The sequence below is a fragment of the Ambystoma mexicanum genome, chromosome 2q (genome assembly GCF_040938575.1).
Source record: "Ambystoma mexicanum isolate Mex_15411 chromosome 2q, UKY_AmexF1_1, whole genome shotgun sequence".
NCBI lineage: Eukaryota > Metazoa > Chordata > Amphibia > Caudata > Ambystomatidae > Ambystoma > Ambystoma mexicanum.
The window spans coordinates 918414350-918439114 of NC_090924.1; positions in this window are offsets into that span (position 1 = coordinate 918414350).

Sequence of the window (24765 nt, forward strand, 5' to 3'; positions counted from 1 at the left end):
AAAAGGCATTCACATTTGTAATTTTTCGATACTTCAAATGGAGATTCAAAATTAATAAGTATCTACCTGATTCATTCTAGTAAAATATTTGTTTCTCTTTCACAGGTAGCACAGGCTTCTGGCCTATCGTGCCTTTACACAGTAGATTTATGGAAGGCTTGGATTCTGCGTTCAAGTAATAATACCTGCCTGTGGTGTTCGAGCCATTCACATTAAATTCCCCAGTGACAGTGGACAATACAAGGGATTTTTACACAATACTGCAACCGCATTATTACAATTTGTAGTTTGTGCCATATACATTACTAAGTAAATTAAAAGAAAAGAGTTCATATGAATAGTTTGAATTTTTCAGTAAATCAAAAACACGTCCAACCATCTAGGAGGTTCATGAAAAGTAGTGTGGTGGAGTTTTGCGCTAGACTCATGCCAATCCATCCCCCTCAATATCAATGGCAGTACGCACATATGACTGCGCTCCTAAGGCGGCTGAGTGCCCTGGGACGCTCAAGGTGGCAAACACCCTTTACAGCGCAGAGAGGTTTACCACACTGCGACCATTGTCCACATGGCCGCCCACAGACCTGGGATACAGACTCCCCTTTGGAGACCCCGTCCCTGCAATCAATATATTCATGTATTCCTTGAACATTGTTCAGTGCCTCAGTGCCTATTGCACTCACCTCGCGCCCATCCATCCCCCTCTAGTATCAATGGCAGTTTTGCACCTATGGCTGTGCTCTCCCGATGGGGCTGGGTGCGTGGGGACGCTCAGGGTTCCAAACACCCTGTACCGCACTGCAACCATTGTCCACATGTCCTCCACAGACCCGGTGTTGCGAGACTCCATTTTGAAGACCCTGTCAACATGTATCTCTTGAACAATGTTCTGGGCCTATTGCGCTTGCCTCGCTCCCATCCATCCCCCTACAGTATCAATTGCAGTTCGCACCTATGACCATGTACTCCCGAGGGGGCTGGGTGCATGCATGGGTATGAGGATGTCAACGAACACAGGAAATTTTAAAACCCACTTTTCTAACACAAACACCTGGATAGTTCACTAGGGATAAATAACCATTGATCTACTTGTCAACCAACTCATCTATGCCTCCAAGTAAGGGTTGGTCAAATACGTCGTTCTGTGGGTTCACTGATCGCTGCTCGGAAAGCTTGTATTGCTCCATACCCAATGTACACTGTATTCTCATTTTAATTTATCTGAACAAGTTCACCATTATGGAAAGTGTTATGCATTTTCATCTCTGCAATTAGCACATTTCATTGTTGCATCAGAATGTAATGTTTCGTAGTCCATGTTTTCAATGCATGTTCTCTTTTGGTGGCTCAAAATGTATTGAATGGACTAGTAATACGTTACAAATTGTGGCATAAAGTTTGGATTAATTTGATCGCTGTGATAATTACACGTTAAGAGTTTTATAAAAAATAATAAAGTTTCCAAACAATTATTTGTGATCGTTGCTTTGCTCAGGGATACTTTAATTATTTTTAATAATTATTTATATTTCTTTGACAGATCTTACAGACATTTCAATAATGCCTTCACGTATCATTATTGATTGCCCTATTGTGAGCCGTGTCAAAAGTCCTGGCGCACTCCTGCATGCATTCCCAGAGGATTTAGATTCAATAAGAATAGAACTTTCAAATTGTAGATTTTCACTGCACGAGATTGAAAGCAGAGCCAAGGATGTCTTGGAAGATGTGAGGGGCAATAGTTTCCGCGCCTGCAGCATTAACTTCTCAGACATTCAGCACAAAGCATCCCACTACAGTAAAAAGTGTTGCCCCAGACGCCTTTGCAACTTACTTCCAAGTGCAGTTCCAACAAAATTTCAGCAGACGTTGGCTCCAGCGAGTAGTGGATGAACAATGTGTTATGTATGTAGGTATATAAAGAGTGCTCTCCATACTTAGGTCTTCTGAATGATCTTGCAATCTAATGAATTAGTGTGGGGAAAGGTAACACGATTACCGTTTGACTTTTTAGGGAATATTTATATCGATGTTATATTACACAAGTTGCACTAATGACTCAAAGCACTGTACTTTTAAAAAGGTTCATTTTAGACTACTTTGTCTATCCCCACTTTCGCTTAATTTTTTAAAATGTGTTGGCCAACGTCTTTCTTGATGTAGAGCTGACTGATGGAAGTACAGACCTTCACCAATGAAGAAGCCACAGAAACGTTGATTATCCCAATGCTGAGGCCAAGCCACATGCACGTAGTAATATTTTTGAGCGTTGGATGTGGTCACATTTATAACACTAATGTACCTTTTCAATTGGACTCTCTTCCGATTATATACATAAAATAAAGGAGAAGGAACAAGTTACTTACCTGTAACTGTTGTTCTCCAGTATGGGTCTGGCATGGATTCCCATGCTCATGAATATTCCCTGTCAGGCCGGGAATCCTCGGTAAAGAAAAAAATCAGCATCAGTTTCGTTTCTGATCTGTCTTTCTTAGTAGTAACCAATCACTGATCTCTGGGTCATACTGCCCCCAGCCAATGACTGCCCTCTCCCTAAGCCATTCCCCTGGCAGCCATCTTCAGATTTGGTAGCACGTAAAGTGGCAGTATGACCAAGTGAAGAGCCGCAGAGGGATAGGAGGGAGGGTTCGCATGTGAATCCATGCCAGAACCATGCTGGAGAACAACAGTTACAGGTAAGTAACTTGTTCCTTCTCCAGCATGGGGTCTGGCATGGATTCATATGCTCATGAATAAGAGAATACATAGCAGTACACACATGCACAACCACGGGAGGTGGCAACAGGCTCAACATTAAGCAATACAACAACTCACCATTAAGCATCTCTTACCTCCTCACCAGGCTCACCTTAGGCGAACAGGTTGCGCAGCACTGCTTGGCCGACCCTGGACTCCTCCCTGGAGTCCTGATTGACGCAGTAGAATCTTGTGAAGGTGTGCGTCGACCTCCACGGCGCAGCCCTGCAGATGTCTAGCAGGGGCACACCAGACAGGAACGCTGTGGTAGCAGCGATCGCTCTGGTTTGAATGGGCTCTCGGACGGCCTGGCAGTGGTCGGTTTGCCAACCGGTGACAGTGGATGATGCAGCCGGAGAGCCATTTGGAAACGGAAGTTTTCGAGAGAGCCTTCCATTGGTTCACAGGTCCAAAGTTCACAAATAGCTGTGACGTCTTCCGAAAACTCTTTGTGCGGTCCACGTAGAACTTCAGCGCTCTAGCCACATCCAGCGAGTGCAAAGTCCTCTCGGCCGGCGACAAAGGCGCTGGGAAGAAAACTGGTAACACCAAGGGCTCGTTGAGGTGGAAGTCCGACGGCACCTTGGGCATAAAGGAGGGGTGCATCCTCAGCACCACCCTCGTGTCGTGAAAAGTCAAGTATGAAGGCTTGCAGGATAGGGCCTGGATCTCTCCCACTCATCGTGCGGAGGTGATGGCCACAAGAAATGCTGTCTTCCACGACAGGAACTGCAACGGTGCCGAATTCAGAGGATCGAATGGCGCCCCCATGAGCCTAGACAGCACCACTTTGAGTTCCCACGCCGGGGCAGGAGCCTTCACCGGCGGGAACGATCGGAACAGTCCCTTCATGAATTCCTTCACCAGGCGATGAGACCACAAGGGCGCCCGTCCCGTAGTTCTGGTGTATCGGGAGATCGCAGCCAGATGTATCTTGAGAGAAGCGTGAGCTAGTCCAGCCTTAGCCAGCGACAGTAGGTACGGCCGTACTTGAGGGGCCGTAATCCGCAGAGGGTTAATCTTCTGTGCACGGCACCAGACAGAGAACCTCTTCCACTTATGTCCGTAGCACTTGAGAGTTGAGGATGCCCTGGTCTTTGCAATAACTTCTCTGCAGTCAGCCGGGATATCGTACCCTCCAAACTCTAGTGCTGCAGGAGCCAGGCCTGCAAGTTCAGCGACTCCGGGTCGTGATGAAGGATGGCGCCTCCTTCTCTGGAAAGAAGATCTGCGTTCGTCGGCAGCTTGACTGGTAGGGACGCCGACAAGTCCAGAAGGTCCGGGAAGCAGATCTGCCTCGGCCACGACGGTGCGACGAGGATCATCCTGCACCGGGACCTCTTGAGCTGGTTGATGAGTCGGAGCTACAACGGCAACGGAGGGAACGCATATAGGAACAGGCCGTCCCAGGGGAACGAGAAAGCATTGCCCATGCTCCTCGGTTAGGGAAACCTGCTGGCGAACCTCTGCCACTTGGAGTTCGTCGCTGTCGCGAACAGGTCGATCTGGGGTTTGCCCCATCGCTGAGTCGGTCCACTTGATCCTGGTGTAGTTCCCACTCGTGACACGAGCACAGCTCTCTTCTGAGTGAGTCGGCGATGGTGTTTTTTATCCCTGCCAGATGAAACGGCACCAGAAACATCCCTTGAGCAACAGCCCAATGCCACAGATCCTGGGCTTCCTTGGATAGGGCCGGGGATCTGGTTCCACCCTGCTTCCGGATGTAGAACATCGTGGTGGTGTTGTCGGTGAAGATCCATCCCTCAAGGGCCAGGTGGTGAGGGAGAAAGGACCTGAGGGCCCAGAACACTGCCCGGAGCGCCAGGATGTTGATGTGGAGCGGCTTCTCCTCCTGGAGCCAAAGGCCTCTCGCGTGAAGATCTCCGGTGTGCCCTCCCCACCCCTCCAGGGAGGCATCCGTCGTCACCGTCGCCTGGTGGGCCGGGGTCTGAAAGTCTGTCCCTGCCGCTAGATGAGCGTGGGTGCCCCACCACCGGATCGCTCGTCGGAAGGTCTCGTTGAGAGGGATCCTGTCCTCGAAGCTGCCCGTCGCTTGAATCCAGCGGGCGTCTAGGAACTCCTGTAGAGGGCGCATCCGAAGCCTGCACAGGCGCACAAGATAAATGCAAGAGGACATCATCCCGAGGAGGGACTTGATGGACCTCACCCTGGCCACATCCGTGGCCAGCAGACGCTGCACCTTGCCGAGGATGGCCTTTGTCCTTTCCTCCGACGTCGAGGCCAGACGCGCCACTGTGTCGAGCTTGGCTCCCAGAAACAGTGCGACTTGAGAGGGGACCAGGTGGGACTTGGGAAAGTTGATGGAGAACCCCAGGTCCGTGAGCAGCTGGACGGTCTTCGCTGTGTGTTCTATGGCGAGCTCCCTTGTCTTGCACGGATGAGCCAATCGTTCAGGTAGGGGTAGACGTGGATCCCCTGCAGGCGTAGCCGCACCGCCACTGGAGCTAGGCACTTTGTGAAAACTCTGGGTGCGACTTCAATCCAAACGGGAGGGCCTTGAACTGGTAGTGCCGCCCTTGGACCACGGACCTGAGGAACTTCTGGTGTCCTTTTAGAATGGGTAAAAGTATGCATCCTCCAAATCCAACGACGACAGGAAATCGCCCTCCTCCAGCTGCCCTATCACTTGCTGGAGGGTGACCATCCAGAACTTCCATGCCTTGATGTACTTGTTCAGTCGTCGCAGGTCCGGAGCCCTGGAGCCTCTTTGGGACGAGCACGATGGCACCTTTGAGCATCGCCCTTACCTCCAACAGTAGTTGAGGGCCGTGGTTTTCTTTCCTGGCCACAGGAGGAATGCGGGGGCACTTTTTTAGAAATTCGAGGGCGTGCCCCTGGGCCAGGGCGTCCAGCACCCAACGGTCGGTGGAGATGGACTCCCACACGCTGACGAACTTCACCAGCCGGCCTCCCACCGGGGTGCTTCGGTGAGGGCCCAACGCCACAGTCGGTTCAATCTTGCTTGGAGGACGCCTTGCCGGTTTGGCCTCCCTGGCGACGACGGAGGGATCCACCAGACTTTCCTCGTCCTCTATAGGTTTCCTGCGACGAGGAGCGGGCCCGTTTGGTGGTACGTAGAGGAGCCACCGCCGAATCCCTTGGAGGCACCCTGCTTGCCTTCGGAGCTCAGAGAGGACGGCCTTCGTTGCTGGAGAACTCCTAGGGCCTTAGCTGTCTCCGTGTCCGCCTTGATGGCTTGGAGGGACTCATCCACTGTTTTCCCAAACAGGTTGTTCCCGTCGAACGGCATGTCCAAAACCTTGGCTTGTACGTCCTGGCGGAAATCCGCCGCCTTGAGCCACCCTCATCGTCTGAGGCAAACGCTGTTGCCTAGCTGGCGGAAACCGGTGTCGGCAATGTCCGTTGCCACCGTTATGGCGTGGTCCGACGCCACCTCACCTTCCTGCAAGATCACCAGCGCCTCAGCCCTCTTGTCGTCCGGAAGTCCAACAGGGGGGCGATCTTGTACCATAACTCCCTGTCGTAGCGGGTCGCGAGGGCGTTGGCCACCTTAATCGTTGCCGCTGACGAGATAACTCGTCGTCCCATTGCATCCAGCTTCTTTCCTTTGCTGTCCGGCGGGGAAGTCGACGTTGAGGCATATGCCCTTCCCCTCACCACCCGCTTTCTTCTTGTCCGCCACTGAGACTACCGAGTCAGGGGTCGGTTGCGCCCTAAGGCACCGCATCGGGGACCCGGTACTTCTCGTACCGATCCCTCTTGGCAGGCCTCGTAGACGGGTTCTTCAGAAAGGTGAGAACCTCGTCCCAGATGTCATCCAACAGAGGCATGGCAAGGACTGTCTTCCTCTTGGCCTTGCGCCGTTGGTAAAGGAAACCTTCCTTCTCTTCGGAGCAGAGCTGAAAAAGCTCAGATGCCCTGGCGATCATAGCATGGAAAGACCCAATCTCGTTGGGCGGGGAGGCCCGGTCTGGGGGCGATGGGAGCTCCGTCCCGTCCTCACCGCCGTCGTCATCATCCGTAACCGTCGTGGCCATGTCCGTTCCGTGTCATCCCCAGGTACGGGGGACGTGGGCAAAGGCTGAGCAGGCCGCGAGGGCTGAAAAGGCAGGGTGGGTCCGTCTTCTCTTGTTTGGGGGGACTTCCCGACGGGCCTGGCTCCGGCTCCTCCGTTGGTGGTAGGGGCAATCTCCTCCTCATCTCCGAACATAAGGATTGTATTGCCAACAAAATGGCAGACGAGTTGTCCTGCAGCTCCGGAAGCAACGGTTGACTAGGAACCCCGCCGGCGCTCTCGTCATCCTCTTCTTCGGGATCCCTCCCGTGGGACCGAGCCTCTTCGACGCCCTCGCCGAGGCCCTCCAAGACTTCAACCAGTTCCTCCTCGGAGGCTGTGTCCACAATGGCCACCGGCTCCCCCCCTCTTTTGCCGCTGGGGTCTTCACGGAGGTCTTCTCGATGGGCTTGAAAGAGGCTTCCCTCTGCGGTGGCAGGGAAACTCTGGGCCCCGAGGTCGCCTCCACTGGTGTAGCCTCCCCAAGCTGCACCAGGGCTGCCGCGACTTCCTCGATAGAGGCCTTAGCCGGGTGAATCAAGGCCTTCACCACCTTTTGCGGGCCTGTGGCCTTCACCTTGGGGGGAGGGTCACCGCCTCAGTCCCCCTCGGCTGGATCCTTCGAGACCGACCGGGGCCTCTCCAGAAGCTTTGCCGGGTTCTCGGCTTTCCTCTTCCCTGAGCCAGAGCATTGGCTCGTGGTTGATGGTGCAGGAGAGGATGTGCCCTGCCTGGCAGCCGAGGAGCCCGACCATTCGGCGCTCCCGGTGCCCGCGGACTCGCGGTGCTTTGCCTTCTGTTGGGCCCCCGTCGCCGGGGTGCCCTCACAGGACTTAGAAGACCGCTCAGACTACTACTTCTCACGTGACGGGCTCTTTCCTTCCAGCCAGTTGGAGAGACGAAGATGTCTATCCTTGATGGACCGTTCCGTCATGTTCCTGCAAAACGCAGTCCTTCTCCACGTGCGTTTTGTCCTCATGAAGGCAGTAGAGGCACTTCGAATGTTCGTCCTCTTTGAACACATTCTGCAGCTGGCATTCAGGGAAAACCCTGAACAGCTTTCCGGGCGTCGAGTTTACTTTCTCCATGGCCATGTCCGGGGTAGACCACAGAAACTTCTGGACTCCTCCAAGAAGCGTAACTCGACAAAAACTTCACCCTTGAGGGGCGTAGAAAAATCCGAAACGGGTCCTGGTTGATCGGATGTAGACACGGTGGAGCTTGAGGCTCTATTTGACCGAAAAATGAGAAAATCTCTTTGAAAAGCGCAAAAACGCAGCAAAAAGCTCGAGAGCTAAACACGAGGACTCCCAACACTTGAGCGTGCGGTAAAAATCTGACGACGGCTGCCAGGGGAGTGGCTTAGGGAGAGGGCAGTCATTGGCTGGGGGCAGTATGACCCAGAGATCAGTGATTGGTTACTACTAAGAAAGGCAGATCAGAAACAAAACTGATTTTTTCATTACCGAGGATTCCCGGCCTGACGACGGGGAATATTCATGAGCATGTGAATCCATGCCAGACCCCATGCTGGAGAAAGATGCATCATCGATCACTATTCAGGCACTAAGAGCAACACCACTCACCTATCAAGTCATTATTTTATACTAAGCCTTTATAAGCGACTGAACAATACAAGCATGTGGCCTACTTCGAATTGAAACATATTGAAGATTATGTACAATAGTTATTGACACAAAGTGTTGTGTAGGAGTGTCTCTCAATATGTCTGCATATGATGTATTTGCATTTACATCTGTATAAAACCAATTATGTTATGGGAGGATGCTAGAACTTCAACGACAATGCCTTGCTCATTTGAAACTGGTCCGGAGTATGAGGTATGCATAGTTAGAATTTATGTTACATTGGTAGTTGTGGATTTACTTCATTTATTTTAAAATTAACAAAGTGTTGTATTTTTCAAAAAATGTACCCTACTGTTAGAAAAGTGCAAAAAATTAAAACCACCTTGTATTTAATCGCCCATAGACATGCAACAATGAAAGTAGAACCTCCCTCGGAAAAAACATACTATGAAACTGAAATGCATGTAAACTTTCAATATATGAACATTTTGTGTTTTTGTTAATAACATTTAACTTCCAACTTAACTTTGTACCCAAAGAAGAATACATTAAAAAGAAAATATTATAGTGCAAACACATGTGCGAGGCAACATTTGAATCACTATGTTTTGCAGGATATCACATCAACTCCATGAGACAGCTCAGAAGCTTATCAGGTGAAATGTAAAGTATATATGTTGAAAAAGTCAAACGTTCCAAGTAGGGATGTAACGGTATTACGGTATACCGTTAAGGATACCGTGAACCACTTAATTGAACAATAATAACCGTCACATTGTTTATACCGGTATACCGTTCATACCGTTAAGTGTGCTTTTCAATCTGATTTGGAAAGGCTGCAGTAAGCAAGTGCTGCGCAGTCTTGGTCTTGCACTGTTGGATGTGCTGTCTGCCAAGTTGTTTCAGTTGGAGCAGTTTTTAAATCCATTCCATAAACCACACGTGCCTGACACAAAATCAATATGTTAGCAATAGGAAGAATAACTACAGTGCCAAGAAGGAAAAGGGTTTACTTTGGGTTGGCGGTTTGGGGTTTATATATTTATAATGGATAATGTTTTCTAAACATATGACAATGGGGGATTTCCCTGATTCCATCATTGAATTTACATATAATAAGTCACAGTGCGAAATGTACTCATCTCTGTGGGTATTCCCTGCTGCCATACCAAAGTGTAACATGTCTGTGATTACTGAACTTTTTTTGGACCGCAAGTAAACTAAAGGCTGTAACGTAAAGAGAGAGTGCGTGTGTGTATGCACACAAGCGTATACTACCATCAGACTCCATTGATCTGTGGCATGCAGGTTATCAAGATGGCAACATGTTCATCTTCACCAGTAGCCAGTAGGGGGGCTAAAAGCCGAAATGACCACTTACGAAAAGCTATTCAGTTTGCTTTGACAGTCGCAGCAGGGCTCCCCCCAGCCCCTCCTCCTCTCCACACGTGTGTTTGGTGGAAGCAAGGGGTGGCATTTCAGTGGAAAGTATGTTGAAAAGCCCAGTTCTGGCCCTGGGTTCCTGGTTTTGTTTGTGATGATAAATCTGACAATTTATGACCTTTTAGAAAATATTTGTTAAGATTAGTTAACTCCACCTGCTATACCGCGATAACCATGATATACCGTCATTTGGCAAGAAGGTTATTGTACCGTCCTAGAACTAATACCGTGACACCCCTAGTTCCAAGTGTAGAACGTTATCTTGCTGAGAATTTTCAAATTGTTCAACTAACCTCATCATTTTCGGTCGACAATTGTTAAAAATAACTTTGTTGAGAAGTACTTTGTGAGATCAAAGATTGTACAATTAAATGTTCTTGCCAATTCATTTTTATTTTTCAATGAATCTTTTGTCCAAGGAACGTACCACTTAAGCGGTTGAAATTGAAGAGACGTAGACCAGAGGTTTACATAATCTGAAATATCATTTATTCACACATTTGACTGGCATCGTAATTAATACGTTGTAATGTTTTATGTACATAAAGTAGGTTATATTTGTAGATATGTACATATGTTTGAGTGGAAAGGAAATTGGCTGGGCTTCTACACTGAAAATAAAAATGTTTTTTTCAGCCTGGTCTTGTGGTCGGCACATCCAAGTCCACTGTTTCAAAGCAAATAAAGAAAACAAGGGTAAACACCAAACCAGTTTGTTTAGAAGATGTTTTTGTGCAGATATTTTGACGATATTACGTTTTTTTGTTGGTAAATCGTAACTTCTTTATGTGTGCTATAAATTGAGCATGTTTTTATTTCAATCTGTTAGAAGTCCAGGAGGAAGAGGAGCATAAATGATAAGTTAATCTAAGTAGTGACTAACTTACTCCTACTCCATAGTCCCCTTTCCTCCATACTGTATGGACGTCCCTCGGTAGGGACAGAAGACTGAACATTTTTCACAAGAAAAAGCATCTTCCCCTTTAAATTTAGATGTGTGTGGGGCGAGTCCCTGGGAGCATGCGCTCCCCTGACTCCACTCACCGGCACCACTCCTCAGTCCCCTCTGACGCATCAACAATATTAACATTGCCTAATGACACCAGTTTTATTAGGGGGGAGGATGGTGGGACATATGGAGGAAAGGGATCTATGGACTAGGAGGACGTTAGTCACTACAGTAACTTCTAATAACTCCTCTGTCCCCTTTCTTCCATTCTGTATGGGTGATTACAACTGAATGTAGCCCCAAGGTGGAGAGGTGCTCTCTTAAGAAAACAAGTTTAACACTGCCTGAAGAAATGCTGCATCCGACCTGGAGCTGGCATCCAAGCAATAATGCTTGCAGAAAGCCGAGGGTGTAAACCACGCAGCAGCCTTGCTGATAACCTGCCATGGGAAGTGCCTCTGGAAAGCAACCGCGGTGGCTTTAGCTCCGATTGCGTGAGCATGCAAAATTTGCTGGGAGGTTTGCACTGCCCCTCGTACGCCTCCTTGATGGGCGTAGCCATCCACCTCGATATGGAAGACTTGGAGGCTTGAGGGCCAGGCTTAGATACACCAAAAGTGACAGAGTGCTTCCTATTTGCAGAAGCTCTTCGTCCCGTCCAGGTAGTATCTGAACGCACGCCTGACATCCAGACAGTGCATTACCCTCTGAGCGTCATCCTTGGGGTCAGCGAAGAAATGATACATTACTCACGTAGTTACTAACGTAACGTACTCTTAGTCCTTAGTCCCCTTTCCTCCATACTGCATCTGCGTCCCTTCCAAGGGACGGGAGACAGAACCTTTTTCCCCAGCAAAAACCTTCTTCCCCCTTAGATTTACAGGGATATGGTGGGTGCAGCCCTGGGAGCATGCGCTGCTCTGATTCCGCCCTCCGGCGCCACAACTCAGTCCCCATAGCCGCGTCGACAATAGATTTAACATTGCCTAATGACACCAGTTTTATTAGGGGGGAGGTTGGTGGGACATATGGAAGAAAGGGGACTAAGAGTACATTAGTCACTACGGTGGGTAACATAATTACTCTTACATCCCCTTTCCTCCATACTGCATGGGCGATTACAACCGAGTGTAGCCCCAGGGTGGAGAGAAAATCCTCCTTAAGCCAACAGGTTTCTATGAATCGCCTGTCCGAAAGCTGCATCTGCTCTAGAGCCGGCATCCAAACAGTAGTGCTTGCAGAAAGCCGAAGGGGTGGCCCATGTGGCCGCCCCGTTTATGACTTGCCAGTGGACATGCCGCTGGAAAGCGATGGCCGTTGCCTTGGGAGGGCGTGCATGTTGGCCGGCATTGGCTTGTGCTGTCCCTCGTAGGCTTCTTTGATGGCCGAGACCACCCAATGGGCTATGGAGGCCTGATACCACGGTCTTGATCCTCCGAAGGTGGCAAAGAGAGTCCGACTTGCGGAAGCCCTTGGTCCTGTCCAGGTACAATTTCAGGGCACGCATGACATCAAGGCAGTGCAGAACTCTCTGTACCTTGTCTTTGGGCTCAGCCAAAAGCATGGGCAACACAATTTCTTCCTTCAGATGGAATGCATACAGCACCTAGGTAGGAATGCTGGGTGCATCCGTAGGACTACCTTGTCCTTGCGAAACCTAGTGTATGGCTCTGGAGGCTACCAGTGCCTGGATTTCACTGATTCTGCAAGCCGAGGTGAGGCCGGCAAACAAGGCTGTCTTAATGGTGACCAGTCTGATATCCGCAGACGCCACTGGTTCGAATGCTTTGTCCCACAAGGAACCCAAGACTATGTTGAGGTCCCACACCGGGCGAGGCCTCTTGATGGGCGGGTAAAGCCTGGCGAGACCAGTCAAATGTCTCTTGACAATTGGGTTGGAAGAGGAAAAACTCTGATCCTCAGAGTTTCTGTATGCCCCAATGGCTGCCAGGTAGGTGCGGCAAGTGCCCACCTGCACGCCTGAATGAGCGAGATGCGCTGAAAAGAAGAGCACGCCGTCCAGGCAACATGTCAGAGGGTCCGAGCCCATAGAATCTGCCCAGTGACCGAAACTGGTCCACCTGCTTTTATACTGGTCCCTGTACGATCTCTAGATTAGCCTGGGAGAGGCCGAGATGTCCTTTGAGTGACCTGTTCAGGAACCAAGCTGTAAGGGCTAATTTCTCTAGTGCGGGGTGGAGGGCTCTGCCCCCCCCCCGCGCTGCACCAGATGATGTGCTGGGCCCGTCGGCAGGCGCATGGGAGGCCTCTCCGAAAGGCTAAGCCGCTCCGAAGTCCATGGCCTGGCTGGCCACCATGGAGCTATTAAGATGGTGCTGAGGAGGCGAGACTCCTTGATCTTGCATATCACCCTGTGAATCATGTGAGTGGGCGGAAAGGTGTATGCTGTCATTTCGTCCCATCTTATCTGATAGAAAGGCATCGCCCAGAGAGGCAAAGAGGTCCACCTCAGGGCGACCCATTCGCGAAAGTTCTCCTGCAGCACTAGGTCGTTCAACTGCCACTCGTAGTTGTCCGCTCCCAGTCTGCTCAGCCAGTCTGCCTCCAGGTTGGATTCCCCATAGTGGGGGGGGGGGGGGGGGGGGCGGGTTGGGGGAGATCTGGTAACTCCCTGCTTGTTGACGTAGAACACGCTGGTCGAGTTGTCCGTCTAAATGAGGATGACCTTGTCCTCGATAACCGGAAGGTACGCTGCGAGAGCCATTCAGATGGCCCTCAATCCCAGCCAATTGATGTAATGCTCCTGCCGGTCCAGGTGCCATGGACGGAGTGGTTTTCCAAGGTGCCACCCCCCAACCCGAGAGAGAGGAGTCTGTGGTGTAGGTTGCCGTAAAGGCTTGCCCATCCGCAGGTTGCAGTCCCTAGACCATCATGTGAGGTCTGGGTGAACAAACGGAGGAACGTTGATCATCTCTTGACTGATGGCCCCATTCCTGGCTCTAGAATGCTGCAAATTGCAGCTGTCTCCTCATCCTGAGTCTCGTGTGGGGGACGGCCAGGAGGACTGCTGCCATGTGACCCAGTAGGTGTTGGTACCACCAAGCCGAGGTCACTTCTCTGCTGAGTAAGTGCGCTGTGGCCCTCTTGATGGCTGTGATTAGGGGGGGTTGGAGGGGAAGGGAACACTTTCTCAGGAGCACGTGTCCCAAATGAGGCCCAAGAAGGTCAATCTCTGCATGGGCAGCAGCTGTGACTTCTTTAGGTTGTGCAGGTGTGGAAAGTATGGTGCACTGCATCCGGTGATGTAGCCCTGACGAGCCAGTCGTCAAGGTATGGGTAAATGTGGTGGCCCTGCGACCTGAGGAGGGCCGCCACAAATTTCATCAGCCTGGTAAAGACCCTGCGGGCCGAAAGGAAGCACCTTATATTGGAAATGACAGCCCATGATCCTGAATCATAGCAAGCAACGATGCGGCTGCCAGATCGGGACGTGCAGGTATGCGTCCTTCATATCCAGGGAGCACATACAGTCTCCCCCGCACAATGTCTACGTTACCAAAGCTGGCATAACCATCTTGAATTTCTGTAGAGGTAGGTTGAGGGTGGAAAGGTCCAGCACAACTCTCAGGCCCGCCTGGTTCTTCTGAATGGCGAAATTCCTGGAGTAAAAGCCCAAGCTGCGCTGGGAGGCTGGGACTTCCTCCACTGCCTGGCTCCGAACGAGCGACTGGATCTCTGCCAAAAGTGTTGCTGTCCCAACCTGTGGGAGTGGAGGGGAGGTGGGAGGAGAGGCTGTGATAGGGAGGCGGTGCCCCATGGAGACTACAGAGACGATCCAGGGGTCCGCAAAATTCTGGCGTCAGAAATGTGCGTGAAGAGCAAGCCTGCCCCCCACTGGAGACACATGGAACCGAAGTGGTGAGTCATGCCTTCTTTCCCTCTGAGGCTGTTGCGGAGGAGGGGTACTTAAAAAAGACCTTACTCCCCTCCGACCCCATTTTTGTTTGTTGTTTGCGCCGATGCTGGGACAGCGAGTGGTCCAGCTGCCTGGACCTCCACTCTTGGAAGCTGCGGAACCCTCTGTACGTACTCAACCTTCTCAGAGCGCTGCTGTGACTGGTTGTACAGTTTAGGCATGGTCTTATTAAGGATGGATAATCACTTGGCCATTTGAGAGCCATTTTTCTTTTTATCCAGCTCCCAGTCCTTTGTGGAGTGGAAGAGGTTACCCACTTTGAACTGAAGATCTAGTATGCCTTCTTGGACATCCGGGTTGAATTTCGTAGCACGGAGCCAGGCTGTCGTCCTCATGTCTGTGGCAATACAGAAGGCACGGCCAGAGGTGCAATGTGTGCCACGAGGACTCCATGATGTCCTGCGCCACAATCTTGACCTCTGCCAATCCCCTTGAATTGCGATTGGCTCTGCTCCAGAACCTCTGGGAGGAAATCTGAAATTTCCCGCCAGAGCCTCTCGTTAACGGCTGCCAGCATGGCATTCGCGGTGGCTTGACGCAGGTTCAAGGATGCGTTGGAAGGAACAAGTTACTTACCTGTAACTGTTGTTCCCCAGCATGGGTCTGGCATGGATTCACATGCTCATGAATATTCCCCGTCAGGCTGGGAATCCTCGGTAAAGAAAAAATCAGTGTCAGTTTCGTTTCTGATCTGTCTTTCTCAGTAGTAACCAATCACTGATCTCTGGGTCATACTGCCCCCAGCCAATGACTGCCCTCTCCCTAAGCCCCGCCCCTGGCAGCCATCCTCAGATTTGGTAGCACGCCAAGTGGCAGTATGACCAAGTGTAGAGCCGCAGAGGGGTAGGTGGGAGGGTTCGCATGTGAATCCATGCCAGACCCATGCTGGAGAACAACAGTTACAGGTAAGTAACTTGTTCCTTCTCCAGCATGGGGTCTGGCATGGATTCACATGCTCATGAATAAAAGAATACATAGCAGTATACACATGCACAACCACGGGAGGTGGCAACAGGCTCAACATTAAGCAATACAACTCAACATTAAGCATCTCTTACCTCCTCACCAGGCTCACCTTAAGCGAACAGGTTGCGCAGCACTGCTTGGCCGACCCTGGACTCCTCCCTATAGGAGGAGTCCAGATCGATGCAGTAGAATCTTGTGAAGGTGTGCGTCATCCTCAACGTAGCAGCCCTGCAGATGTCCAGCAGGGGCACACCAGACAGGAACGCTGTGGTAGCAGCGATCGCTCTGGTCGATTGGGCTCTCGGACGGCCGAGCAGCGGTCGGTTTGCCAACCGGTGACATTGCATGATGCAGCCGGAGAGCCATTTGGAAATGGAAGTTTGAGAGAGTCTTCCCTTGATTCACAGACCCAAAGTTCACAAACAGTTGTGACATCTTCCGAAAACTCTTTGTGCGGTCCACGTAGAACTTCAGCGCTCAAGCTACATCCAGCGAGTGCAAAGTCCTCTCGGCCGGCGTCGAAGGCGACGGGAAGAAAACTGGTAACACCAAGGGCTCGCTGAGGTGGAAGTCCGACGGCACCTTGGGCATGAAGGAGGGGTGCGTTCTCAGCACCACCCTCGTGTCATGAAAAGTCAAGTATGGAGGCTTGCAAGATAGGGCCTGAATCTCTCCCACTCGTCGTGCAGAGGTGATGGCCACGAGGAACGCTGTCTTCCATGACAGGAACTTCAAAGGCGCCGAATGCATAGGCTCGAATGGGGCTCCCATGAGCCTGATCCGCACCACATTAGGCTCCCACGCCGGGGCAGGAGCCTTCACCGGCGGGAATGATCGGAATAGTCACTTCATAAATTCTTTCACCAGGCGATGAAATCACAAGGACGCCCGTCCCGTAGTCCTGGTATATCAGGAGATGGCAGCCAGATGTATTTTGATGGAGGCGTGAGCCAGTCCAGCCGTGGCCAGCGACAGCAGGTACGGCAGCACTTGAGAGGCCGTAATTCGCAGAGGGTTAATCTTCTGTGCACAGCACCAGACAGAGAACCTTTTCCATTTATGACCGCAACACTTGAGAGTTGAGGACGCCCTGGCCTTGCAAGAACCTCTCTGCAATCAGCCGGGATATCGTACCCTCCAAACTCTAGTGCTGCAGGAGCCAGGCCTGCAAGTACAGCGACTGTGGGTTGTGGTGGAGAATGGCACCTCCTTCTCTGGAGAGAAGATCGGCGTCCGTCCGGGCAGCCTGACTGGTGGGGACGTTGACAAGTCCAGAAGGTCCGGGAACCAGATCTGCCTCGGCCACGCCGGTGCGACGAGGATCATCCTGCACCTGGACTTCTTGAGCTGGTTGATGAGGCGGAGCAGCAAGGGCAAAGGAGGGAACGCGTATAGAAACAGGCCGTCCCAAGGGAACGAGAAAGCATCTCCCATGCTCCTCGGCTGTGGGAACCTGCTGGCGAACCTCTGGCACTTGGAGTTCGTCGCCATCGCGAACAGGTCGATCTGGGGTTTGCCCCATCGTTGGAAGAATCGATCCACTTGATCCTGGCGCAGTTCCCACTCGTGGCACGAGCGCAGCTCCCTGCTGAGTGAGTCGCGATGGTGTTTTTTTATTCCTGCCAGGTGGAAGAGAACCAGAAACATCCCCTGGGCTATGGCCCAGTGCCACAGATCCTGGGCCTCCTTGGATAGGGCTGGGGATCTGGTGCCCCCCTGCTTCCGTATGTAGAACATCGTGGTGGTGTTGTCGGTGAAGATCCTCACCACTTTGTCCTTGAGGGACGGGAGGAACGACTTGAGGGCCCAGAACATTGCTCGGAGCTCCAAGAAGTTGATATGAAGAGAACTCTCCTCGGGGAGCCAAAGGCCTCTTGCGTGGAGATCTCCGGTGTGGGCCCCCCAACCCTCCAGAGAGGCGTCCGTAGTCACCATCTCCTGAAACGCCGGGGTTTGAAAGTCCGTGCCCGTCGTGAGGTGAGCCCAGGTGCCCCACCATAGGATCGCCCGACGGAACTCCTCGTCGAGGGGGATCCTGTCCTCGAAGCAGCCCCTCGCCTGAAGCCAGCGGGCGTCGAGGAACCTACTTTAGCGGACGCTTCCGAAGTCTGCAAAGGGGCACAAGGTAGATGCATGAGGACATCATCCCGAGCAGGGACTTGATGGACCTCCCCCCCTTCCACGTCCGTGGCTAACAGGTGCCGCACCTTGCCCAGGATGGCCTTGGTCCTCTTCTCTTAAGGGGAGGCCAATTGCTCCACTGTATCGAGCTTCGCCCCCAAAAACAGTGCTACTTGCAACGGAACCAGGTGGGATTTGGGGTAGTTGATGGCGAACCCCAGCTCCGTGAGCAACCGGACGGTCCTCGTCGTATTATCGACGGCGAGTTCCCTTGACCTTGCCCGGATTAGCCAGTCGTCCAGGTAGGGGTAGACGTGGATCCCCTGCAGGCGCAGCCGCACCGCCACTGGTGCCAGGCACTTGGTGAAAACCCTGGGTGCCGACTTTAATCTGAACGGTAGGGCTCTGAATTGGTAGTGGCGTCCCTGAACCACGAACCTGAGGAACTTCCTGTGCCTTTTTAGAATGGGGATGTTGAAGTAAGCATCCTCCAGGTCCAACAACGATAGGAAGTCGCCTTCCACCAGCTGTCCCAGCACGTGCTGGAGGGTGACCATCCTGAATTTCTGCGCCTTGATGTATTTTTTTAACCGACGCAGGTCCAGGATGGGGCACCAACCGCCTGTCTTCTTTCTGAAGAGGAAGTACCTTGAGTACACTCCGGAGGCCCGGAGCCTCCTGGGGACGAGCTCGATGGCACCTTTCCTGAGCATCGCCTTTACTTCCAACAGCAGTTGAGGGACGTGATTCTCCTTCCTGGCCACGAGAGGAAAGCGAGGGCACTTCATTAGGAATTACACCGAGTGCCCATTGGCCAGGGTGTCCAACACCCAACGATCGGAGGAGATGGACTCCCACACTCTGACGAACTTCGTCAGCCAGCCTCCCACCGGGGTGCTTCAGTGGGGGCCCGACAACCCGGCCGGGTCAGTCTTGCCGCCTTGGTGACGACGGCGGGAACCCCCTTGCTTGCCGCGACCTCTATAGGCCTCCTGTAGTGGAGGAGCCACCGGTGGATCCTTGGAGGCACCCTGTCTGCCTCCAGGGCTCCAAAAGGGCCGTCGCTGCTGCAGCACCCCAAGGGCCCGGGCCGTCTCCGAGTCGGTCTTGATGGCCTGTAGGGACTCATCCACCGCCTTACCAAAGAGGTTGTTGCTGTAAGGTTCGTGCAGAACGCACAGTCCTTCTCCACGTGCATCTTGTCACCATGGAGGCAGTAGAGACATCGCGAATGCTCGTCCTCCTTGAAAACGTTATATATTCCACATCCAGGGCAGTTTCTGAACAGCTTGGATCTGGGCGTCGAGCTCCCCTTGTCCTGGGCCATGTCCGTTGAGGTAGGACGCAGATCTTCCAGAATCCTCCAAGAAGTGTAAACTCGACGAAAACTTCACCCTTGAGGGGCGTAGAAGAATTCCGAAACGGGTCCCCGTTATCGGAAGTAGAAACGGTGGAGCTTGAGGCTAGATTAAACCAAAAAATGAGAAAATCTCCTGAAAAAGTGCGTAAACGCAGCAAAACTCGAGAGCTAAAGCACAAGGACTCCCAACACTTGAGCGTACGTTAAAAATCTGAGGATGGCTGCCAGGGGCGGAGCTTAGGAAGAGGGCAGTCATTGGCTGGGGGCAGTATGACCCAGAGATCAGTGATTGGTTACTACTAAGAAAGACAGATCAGAAACGAAACGGATACTGATTTTTTCTTTACCGAGGATTCCTAGCCTGACGACGGGGAAAATTCATGAGCATGTGAATCCATGCCAGACCCCATGCTGGAGAATGAGAATTCTCCCCAACAATGACAGGGTATGTTTGGCTGGGCAGGCCACGAACCACATGAAAATAGGTGGAGCATATCGTTTGGACAAGTGATGTCAGTCTTGCCACAAGGGCACTTGAACATAGGGCGATGTATCAACCGATAATATTAGCAAAAGATGGCAGCGCCCAATCCGTTGTTTGCGCATGTGTAAATGTGAGGAAAAGGTAAGATGCATAGGATTTTTTTTAGATCGATTACAGTATGCTTAAATAATTACAAGTTACGACTTAGTCCCCTTTCCTCCATACCGTATGGGCATCCCTTCTTAGGGTCAGGAGACAGAGCCTTTTTCACCAGAAAAACCTTCTACCCCTTTAAATTTAGAGGTGAGCAGCGGTGCGTCCCTGGGAGCATGCGCTACCCTGACTCCGCCCACCGGCGCCACTCCTCAGTCCCCATTGGCACGTCGACAATATTTATCAATGCCTAATGACACCAGTATTATTACACCTGGCAATGTTGAATCTTGAACTGTCCGACAGTGTGATCCTCAACAGGAACCCGGTTCCACTTGACACTGGCTCTGGCCTATTGACTCTTGAATTCCTGTCAACTAGGGTTCTCTGATTCGGTCTGCCTTGACTAAATTATTGCCCCAGTGTTTTTGACCCGGTAACATTTCTTGCCGCGGATACGCTTTTCTTTATTAAGACCGAACTGTCATTACTGTCGAAAAGTGATCGAAAGTGTATTCACGGTAACGTCTTTTGTTTCACACCACCAGTCCGTTAAAACATAGGGTACTTACCTTGAGTTAGAATGTACCAAAGTGAATTGGTTGGTTGTAGTGTATTTTATGTGTGATTTTGAATTCGTAGAACTGTTGTGTTTATAACAAATGGTTTAAATATCCCTTCCTGTAATCTCTGCTACTGCTCATATACTCTCGAGATAGGCCTGGCTGCTCCGCTACTGCTACCACTTTAACATAGTAGTATAGGCTTGTACCAAAGGTAAAACTTGTATTGCCACCTGTAGTCTTAATTGTGTGTAGTGGTCCCTAAGGGCACTGCACAGGATTCTGCCTAACACTGGTGTACAGCGGTGAGGATTTGGAAGTAGAGTGATTACACGAGTGCTGCTATTGCTTGGGTTCAACCACAAGGCTAACACCACTAATTCTATTTAACTGAGAAATCATGTCAAATATGGAAAGCTACACTGAAGAGGGTCTCTTAAACTACACTGCTGAGGTTTTGAGAACCATGTTGGGAGAGGAGTCTCTCTGGTAAAGGAAAGAAATCCGAATTGGTTGCAAAGATAATAGGAAACCAAAGTCTGGAGAGCGGGTCAGAAGGGCCTACCCCTCCAGCAAATGTGGATACTGATGTTTGATTCTGAGAGTGTTACTTTAGAAGTGGTTGAGGAGTCCTTGTTAGGAAACCCTACATCTCCTTTGCCGGCTCAGAAAGCACAACCTCTGTCCACAGGGACCCCCACAGGTCCTGCACTTACTCCTGAGTTTATTGCACTTGAGAAAACGAGACTTGAATTGGAAGTGAAACGTACTGATGCACAAACTGCCATGAAACATCAAGAGTGAAGGCTCAGAGAAATGGAGCGGAATCATGAACTAGAGATGAAGACATTGTCTGTAGAAAATGCTTCTCTCCCAGAGTCTTCTAGGTCTTCCAGCCCTAAGAGACCTGTATGGCAAAGGAAATGATTGGTATGTATGAGACTAAACCTAATGTTTTGGATTGGTTAGCAATGTTTGAGTACAATCATGGGATTCAAGGTATCCCAGGGAATCAGCTGATTCGCTGGCTTTTCTCTAGGCTACCCCCTGTTGCAAGTGATGTTGTAATGGAGTTGGGGGAGGAGGATTATGAGTGTGTGAAACTAGCATTAATAGCTAGGTTTGGGAAGACCCCTTCCCAGTATCTTAAGAAGTTTAGACCCCTCAAAAAGCATGATGGTACCCCTTGGGCTACCTGGGTGTGTGAATGTTTGAAAAACTTAGATGGTTGGGTTAAGGTTTACAAAGTGAACACTTATGAAGGTTTGAGGAATCTTGAAATGTTGGGGTCTATTTTTGATATCTGCTCTCCTGACCTTAGACAGCACTTGGCTGATTCAAAGGAGATAGGTCCTAAGAAGCCAGCTAAGGCTGCTGACTTGTGGGTTGCCAACAGGGATACTCACAAGGATTCTGGGGCTACTCCGAAAAAGGATGAGGGGAAGCAGTCCAAGAAAGACAACAAAGAATTCCAATAACTCCAATCCAAAAGAGGGCCACAAACATAACCAGGGTAAGCCACAAGGGAAACCGAATCAAGCTAGTGTACCATCTGGTCCCAAACCAGATGGAGGTCAGAACAAGCCCCCATTCCAGAGGGATTAACTGACCATGTGAACGGAGATCCCAGATGTAAGGGTAAACCTTCAGGGGTCCACACTGTCTGCCTAGCCTTCTCCCAGGTGAATAACGTACCTATAGCCAGTGGAAACTTTCAGTTACTAGCTGATGAGCCCATGAGTCTCAGATAGTGTTTCTTTAGTGTCCTTTGGTCTTTGGGAACAACAGAACTTAGATGTATATAGCTCAATCCCAGGTAATACTAAAGAGTATTACAAAGATAGTGTTCTTGTGAATGGTCATTAGAGACACTGGAGCCAGCATAACGGTGGTTGATGAATGTTTTTTCAAGGTGGAGAGTGTTGCTAGGGCACCCAAACACCTAACCAGGTTAGCTGGAGGCCCTGTGCAAATGGTTCCCCAGTTACCAGCTCTCATCCAGTGTAATAACAGGACTGTCAGAATACCTGTAAGTGTGCAAAATAACATGCCTGGGGGAGGCGGGGATCCTGCTGGGTAATGACCTTAAAACTCTTGGAGATGTGTCTAATACCCCCAGCAGAAGGAAGCAGGAGCTCACAAGGTCTGCAAGGTAGATAACCTTGGGAGGCTCTCCTGGGGACATGATAGAGGAAACTATCACCCCAAGTCCACAGGACGGATTTAATGCTATTGCAGGACAGAAAGAGACAAAGGGGAAACCCAAGTCTGCCAGCAAGAAACCAGCAAGCACTCCTGTATCCAGAAGGACATCTTCAAGACTATCCAAAGTCACATCTGTGACTCCTACACCAGCTGAGGCTGAGTGTGAGGTTCAACCCTATATGGTTCAGCTAGATACTGAGGAAACAGATCTAGAAGATGATCTTACTCTGGTAGGAGATCTTGACCCTGTTGACAATCCTGAGCTGCAGTTTTTACTGGCAGAAGGTGGACCCAACTGGGCAGATTTCAGCAAAGGACAAAGAGTGTCCTACCCTGGAAGGCCTTCGCCTACAGGCAGCTTCTCAGCTCAATGGGACTGAGCCCGGGAAGTATAGGTTGCACTGGGAAGATGGCCTTTTCTACAGTGAACCAACTGAGTCAACCCCTGGAGACTGCAAGAAACTTGTAGTACCTCCAGTGAACAGACTCCAGTTTCTGAAGTTAGCCCATGAGATACCTTTGGCTGGTCACTTAAGTTTTAAGAAGACCAAGGAAAGGCTCCCTTTACTTCTACTGGCCAAAAATGGGTTCAGAAGTAGAAAGATTCTGCAGAAGCTGCCACACTTGCCAAACCTCTGGCGAGAGTGGAACCAAGAATGTGGCACCCTTGGTGCCACTCACAGTGAGGGAGTTCCTTTTGGGAGGGTTGGAATTGACATTGTTGGTCCTCTTGACCCTCCCACATCTTCAGGCAACAGTTTTATCCTGGTTGTAGTGGATCATGCCACTAGGTTCCCTCAAGCCATACCTATGAGGACTGTTACGGCTCCGGCCGTGGCTAAGGCCCTACTTGATATTTTTACCAGTGTAGGTTTTCCTAAGGCGGTGATATCTGACAGGGGATCAAATTTTATGTCCCACTACATGTAGGCCATGTGGAAAACCTGTGGAGTCACCTACAAGTTCTCAACTGTCTACCATCCCCAAACCAATGGGTTGGTGAGTGGTTTAACAGAACTATGAAGAGCATGATAGGTGCTTTAGAAGAACCCCTTAGAAGAAAGTGGGACCTTCTACTGCCATGCCTTCTCTTTGCATATACAGAAGTCCCTCAGGAGGGAGTAGGACTCTATGGCCATCCAGTCAGAGGTCCATTGGCCCTGATAAAGGAGGGGTTGGAGAGTGTTCCTCCCCCCAAGCCAGTCAGAGTGACTATGTGATAGGTCTCCGGAGGAGAATGTCACACATGATGGCAGAGGCAAGTGATAACTTGAAGGCTGGTCAGGCTCTGGTCAAACATTGGCATGACCAGAAGGCTAACATGGTTGAGTTCTCTCAAGACCAGCTTGTTATGGTCCTCACAGGGCAGAGGGCCTTGTAGGACAAATGGATAGGGCCCTTCAAAGTTGTGGGTAAACTTGGAGAGGTGAACTATCTGGTGGACTTATGCAATCCTAAGGACGCTCCCAGAGTCTTTCACACCAACCGTTTAAAGGCTTATGTCACTAGACCTGACATAGTAGCTTTGCTTTTAGCTTCAGCTCAGGAGGAGGAGAGTGAACCTCTGCCTGACCTCAGAGGCTTACCTTTAGATGAGCAAGTGGAAGGAGTTAATCTCTCTTCCAGTCTCACATCTGACCAGCAGGATGAGTGCAATTTACTGTTGAATCAGTTTGCCTCCCTATTCTCACTTTCACCAGGCTTGATCCCCTTGGGGCCAGCATGATTATACTCACTGGTGACTGTTTGCCTGTCAAAAGCAGGGGGTACAGAATGTCAGACAATGTAAGAACCCATATAAGGAATGAGGTCAACAAGATGCTTGATCTTGGGGTTATAGAACCCTCTACTAGCCCATGGTCTAGCCCAGTAGTGCTTGTACCAAAGGCAGGATCCAAGGAGTTGAGATTCTGCGTGGACTATAGAGGTCTAAATGCAGTCACAAAGACTGATGCCCATCCTTTGCCTAGGACAGATGAGCTGGTGGACAAACTTGGTACAGCCAAGTACCTCAGCACATTTGTCCTAACATCAGGCTATTGGCAAGTAGCCCCGACATACCATGCCAAGGAGAAAACTGCATTCTCCACCTCAGCTGGCCTCTACCAATTTAAGGTCATGCCTTTTGGACTAAAGAATGCCACCTGCTACATTTCAGAGGATGGTTAATCAAGTTCTGAATGGGATGGAGGACTTTTGCAT